The following is a 6,509-nucleotide window of genomic DNA, read 5'->3' on the forward strand; positions in this document are numbered from 1 at the left end:
GTCGTACACGACCCGAGGTTTTAAAAAAAAAAAACGAGTTTTTTGGGCTCAAGCCATGGCGTCCTGATGGAAGGTTCCTTTTTGGTAGCTTCCTTGGGTAAATAACTACTAGATATTCCCAGAGAATTTAACCACAGGTTATCACAGAATTCTAACTTCTGGAGCGAGTATCCTAAAGGTTTCCCTTTAAGACATCGTATATCAACAGGGGACTCATGTATTAACGCGCCACATAGCTATCTGCTCCCCACATAGAGTTAACACTTCGATGTGTAGGGGCGGAGAATAGCTGGGGAGCCGTTCCACAGCTAATCTCGTCCGTGGCTACTTTTGGTAATCGAGATGTAAACAAATGGGCGCCATTGCTAAATGACGTCACGTCCGTCCTCATCCTTCGCATAGTAGCTTGCCTTTCTAAGACGGATTTTCCCTGTGCTTACTTTATCGACTTGCATCTTAGCCATGTCTCTACCCTCGGCCTCGCCTTCTTCTGGAAAGTTGAGTACCAGGTTCCAGTATTGTTTAAATAAGCTCTGACCCTAAAGTAACTTTTACTTTTCGAGATATTTTATGTTTTTTGGCAGAGCTGTGCTGCTACCGGACATGCCATTTTATGGCGTCGCTGTTCTCTTGCATGCCTTATTTAGCTAGCCTCAACAGCTTCTCCGGCCTTATTAACTAATCGATACTATTAGTTATTTAGTCTTCATAGCTAGGAACTTTATATATCGTGTTTTGACGCTCTTTTATCGGTCATCGCCTGACCCATACCAGATCGCTAGCCTAGCCCCTAGGCCAGAGTGCCTATCATCAGTGTTCATGCATGATATATTACAGTGATCCTAGGTTTAGTTATGAAGATAGTGGCATTATTTTATGATACTGTTTACTGTGATGCAAGTGTTTTCGCCTTCAGGGACCATATAGGGGATAGGTTTGATAGTGTGCCTTTCTAACCTAACCTAAATGTAGGACCCCTATATGCTCCCTTCACCCCCTGCCTTAGGGCATTCCCTCTGTGTAGCTTTGCTCCCCCTACCACGTAAGGGGATCAAGCTCATATCAGAGTACCTATCGCTTCTCTGTCCTCCCTAAGGGAATGATCCCCCCTTAGGGTTGCGTCCAAGAATGAGGAACGGCCTGCCCTTCCTCTATTGCTGAGGCTAGATTCCTGACCTTCCCTGCAATAGCGATACATCTTCCTACCTTCCTGGTTCAGGGCGTAATATCCCTGCTCTAGGTTAGGCTTGGGGGGAGCTAGTTCTGTGCCTTGCTTAAAACGGTACCCATGCACCGTTCTCAGCCAGGCTGCCTACCTAAGGCTAGGGAGCGTCCTCCCTTCCTTGGTGGCCGTTTTGGTACAGAACCTCCCCTATGGAAGACCCTTCTTCTTCTCCCCTCCCCACCTATCTCTTGTATGGCCTAGCCTATACTTAGGTTAGCCTATACCTATCTGTCCCCTGTCCTACAACTCCTCCTTAGGGTGGCGTGATATGGCTTCCTTGAGTCCCTGTGTGCAGTCCGCTCTGGTACATATACCCTTCATAGTGTCCTATGGGGTTAGCCACTGGATGCGTTTTGTCCGCAGATGTTCTCCCCCTCTTGAGTGTTCCCTAGCCCTCCCTTGGGCTACACTGGCTCCCGGCCGCCTGCAGCTCCCTGCCACTGGGTGATAGGGCTAGCCTCTATCATGGGTACACCCATTCAGGTGGGATGCCTTGGGGTTCGTGTCCGTACTCCTACATCCCTCCTTCTGTCTCTTTCACTGTCCTGGTGCCGGTCCCTTGCCGCCTCTTCTGTCGGCGATACCGACCTCCCCCCTTGGTGACTCCTTCCTTGCCCCCCGTGGCCGACAGCCCTCCGTGTGCCGGAGGGCTTCCGCCTCCCGTCGGCGTGCAGCCGATGGCCTACCCTCATACCTCCTTCCTTCGGTCGTCCGTCCATCGGACCGACCCCCGGCGTGGCGGCATCCATTGCCGGCAGTCCGGTTCTGCTGTAGCTCACCCTTGTCCCTGTCACCAAGCCGGCAACCTTCGGCTGCCGGAGCCGCCGCCTCCCGCCGGCGTGCCGCCGTTTTACCGGCGGCCGCCATCCTGGCATTACTCTTGACTAATCTATTTGTCTTCCCTAATGCCAGAAACTCTGCTGGAGCGGCCTCCGGCGTTCCGCTGGTCTGCCGGCGCATTCCGGAGGCGCCAAGAGACTTGCACCCCTTCTCCTAGCTATCAACACATACTGATAGCCCTACCTTGCAACCAGATGGTTTGACTACATAAATAGATAGGTATTGTCTTACCGTTCTATTAGTAGCCTGCTGTCTTCTTGCATATCACAATTTTCTAGCATGCTGTGTGTATCTTAGCACGGCTGATTGCCGTAAACCGTTACCCTATGGGGTTTTCTACATCCCCAATTACTGTACTTCTAAAACTTGTTATTTGTTCCTATATGACCTACAAACCTACGTTCTTTAATTAGGGAGAGACACTGCTTCGGAGACCCATTGGAATCAAAATTGGAAGGTTCTGTAACTTCTTGAAAGTTTTCCAGGCTTGATCTGTGGAGAAGTGAAGCTAGGACACTATTACCCCCTATCTGTTAACCATAAGAATCATAAATTGATAGCGCCTGGGTTGTACAATGAATTGTACTGTACCGTATTATGCAAAATAAACTCTACCTGCAAAGGGGATATCAGTAAGAATCATATACCAGGTATATGAATAATAGGTTAACATTAGATTCACCATCCCCCCGCTTGCATGGTCACAAATTTCAGCACCTTAGATTCACGATCCCCCAGCTTGCATGGTCACAAATTTCAGCACCTTAGATTCACGATCCCCCAGCTTGCATGGTCACAAATTTCAGCACCTTAGATTCACCATCCCCCAGCTTGCATGGTCACAAATTTCAGCACCTTAGATTCACGATCCCCCAGCTTGCATGGTCACAAATTTCAGCACCTTAGATTCACGATCCCCCAGCTTGCATGGTCACAAATTTCAGCACCTTAGATTCACCATCCCCCAGCTTGCATGGTCACAAATTTCAGCACCTTAGATTCACGATCCCCCAGCTTGCATGGTCACAAATTTCAGGACCTTAGATTCACCATCCCCCCGCTTGCATGGTCACAAATTTCAGCACCTTACATTCACGATCCCCCAGCTTGCATGGTCACAAATTTCAGCACCTTAGATTCACGATCCCCCAGCTTGCATGGTCACAAATTTCAGCACCTTAGATTCACCATCCTCAAGCTTGCATGGTCAAAAATTTCAGCACAAAACTATGAAACCTTTTTCCAACCTACGGGGATAAATAAGAGTCTGTGCCACTCACCAACTCTTTGCCAAAACTACTGCAGGCAAAATGACACTCCTGAGAGTTACAACTTTGTGTGGTGTCTTTCTCAAAAGCTCATACCAGGCACCTGGTATGAGTGTCACATCCCACTCCAAGGGCCTGAGGTCATAGGGTGGACAAGACTGCTCAAAACTCTTCACAAGCATAGACAACTCCCATAAGGAAGAGATTTTTATGCTCTTCAGTCAGAAGATAATGCTCAAGGATGAGCAGTAGCTTCCACAGTCCTGACTGAGAGGTGCTTCTTGGTGAAGATCAACAAGAAAGTTCGCAATTGTCATTAAAGAAAATAACAGATCTGGATATCACTTGACTTGTGGCCATCCAGGAGTAATCGGGTTTATTAGAGACCTGCCATGATCAACACTTGATTGATTAGCCAGCAAATTAGATCGAATGGGAGAAAGGAGTAGGCTTCCCCGGATGTAGCAGGCTGACAGCTCTAAGGAGTGATTTGCTGCTCTGATGTAAAGAGGTAGGGAAATCATGCCTCCTTGCTTGTTAATGTAAGCTACTGTGATGGTATTATTGCTCATCAACACTAAGTTTTTCCTCAAATGTACTTGGGATGCTGTTATATCCAAAATGTTGATGAAGATGCATTCTGTCTACTGACAAGACACCTGATGCAACTAGGTAGCCCAGGTGAAGCCCCACCCCTCCTTTGACACATGAGAAAAGTTGCATGATTAGAGATGGAAGTTGAGAGGTTCCCCTGGTGAAGTTTCCCTAGTCAAGTCTCCAGAGAAGATTGGACTGTACCTCCTGTCCTAACGGAACAGAATAGAACAGAGGATCTCAAGAGACTGACCAGTGATCCTCCAACCCCAGATGAGAAGACTTACCAACATCCAAGCCAGAATTACTGTCTGGACAAAATGGTTGTGCTACCTCTATAAGCTTGCTGATGCAATCATCTAATGCAGTGATTCTTAACCTGGGCGCTACCGCCCCCTAGGGGGCGCTGCTGACTTTTAGGGGGGCGGAAATAATCAGGGGGCGCTATGTTCAGAAGGTGGAACGATATTTACCCACTTTAAATTTGCGCTAATCTGTGCAGAGTACACACCCATGAGTCAGGTGAAGAAACAAGTAATAATACAAGTAAGATATATATATATATATATATATATATATATATATATATATATATATATATATATATATATATATATATATATATATATATATATATATATATATATATATATATATATATATATACATATACATATACATATACATATATATATATATATATATATATATATATATATATATATATATATATATATATATATATATATATATATATATATATATAATATGCACACATATATACATAAATATCCACATATATATACAGGTATATAGATAGATAGATAGAGATAGATAGGTATATGTATATTAACTAAGTTAATAATGAATTAGTTTTATAAATAAATAAATGAATAAATAAACGAACAATAAATGAGGAACAGATAAATATATATTTCCTTTTCCAAATAGATAATAAATCGATGTCACTTTAATTTCACTCATGAAACAACAACACTTATGTATATTGTGATATTTTACGGTATTTCCATTACTTAGGAATAATTAAACTCTGAATGAAAGAGTTGATGCTGTTTCAGTTCAGAGCTACCTCTGCCTTTGTTATTAGTAGTAGTACTTTTAGTAATTCATAACAGTAAGGCTGAAACGTGTACATTACAACGAGTACTAAACGCGTTCAGACCTGTATCATCTTGGCTGCGTTGACAGAGAAGTTAAGCTCATCACTCATATTTCATAGTACTGCTTGTTGCCAGATTGAAAAGAGGTATGAAATTACATTACGGGAAGTTAAAAAATCGTTAGATAAATAATTTGGGCACTATTTCTGAAATCTAAATTTGTTGAAAATGAAAGTTCCTGGACGTAGTTTTCTGGATTGGTTTCAATGCATATGATATGCAACAATTCTCACGGTCTTAGCTGAGTTTTGTTTGAACTTACAAATGTGAACTGTGAGATTGCATAATACTTTTTCATTACTTTACCTTTTCTGCTTATAAAATTGCTCTGAAGTGTCACAGGGTATGAGTTAAAACACTACAAGTGATATTGAAGATAGTGATAAGTGTCTAAATGTAAGCGAGACTATGTGAAAATATTTTTTGAAGGGTTCGAACTGTGGTCGTCCGTGATAGGTGACTAATTTTCTTCATATTTATATGTAAAGGACTTGATCTTGTGCTATTGGCATGTATAGTCTGTGTGAATGTGTGTGTGTGTATATATATATATATATATATATATATATATATATATATATATATATATATATATATATATATACATATATATATATATATATATATATATATATATATATATATATATATATATATATATATATATATATGTATATATACAGTAGTACGATTGAGATATTTTGTCAGCCGGTTCTTTACAAAAAAAACATGTCATTATATATATATATATATATATATATGCATGCTTATACGTCATTTGATAACGTGTGGCAATATGGGAAACTAAGGCCACAGAGAAAAAAAAAGAATGAAGTACCGAGTGCTTTTGTGTTACTTCAACACATTCTCGAGGTACAATGCTAGAACTCAGAGAACACCTAACAAAGTAAACATGTCATGAAAATGAAGAAGAATTTGAACGGCTCTTGCTACATACAGAAGTCAGATGGCTTTCAAAAGGCAACTGTCTACGACACTTTTATGACCTCTATGATTCTGTTCTTGATTTCTTTAAGTGTAAATTATTGGACGAGAAAATTAGTACAGATTTGGAAAACAGAAGAGCAGATGTTGCTTATTTGTCTGATATTTTCAACAAATTAAATGAGGTCAACATTAAATTGCAAGAAACCAAAATGTGTCTCATCAAAGCAAAGGGAATAATAATGGCATTTATTAGTAAATTAGATTTCTACAAAAGCTGTTTACTAAGACTAGACTTAAATCAGTTTCCTAGCTTAAAAACACTGAAGGAAAACCAAACCGATGATTCTTGTTTGTCAGACACTGATCTAGACTGCTATTCCTCTCATCTTCAAGCACTGAAAGAAGATATGACGATCAGATTTAAAGATCTCAAAGAATTGAAAATACCAGAGT

Source organism: Palaemon carinicauda, chromosome 8 (assembly GCF_036898095.1).
Source record: "Palaemon carinicauda isolate YSFRI2023 chromosome 8, ASM3689809v2, whole genome shotgun sequence".
Taxonomy (NCBI): Eukaryota; Metazoa; Arthropoda; class Malacostraca; order Decapoda; family Palaemonidae; genus Palaemon; species Palaemon carinicauda.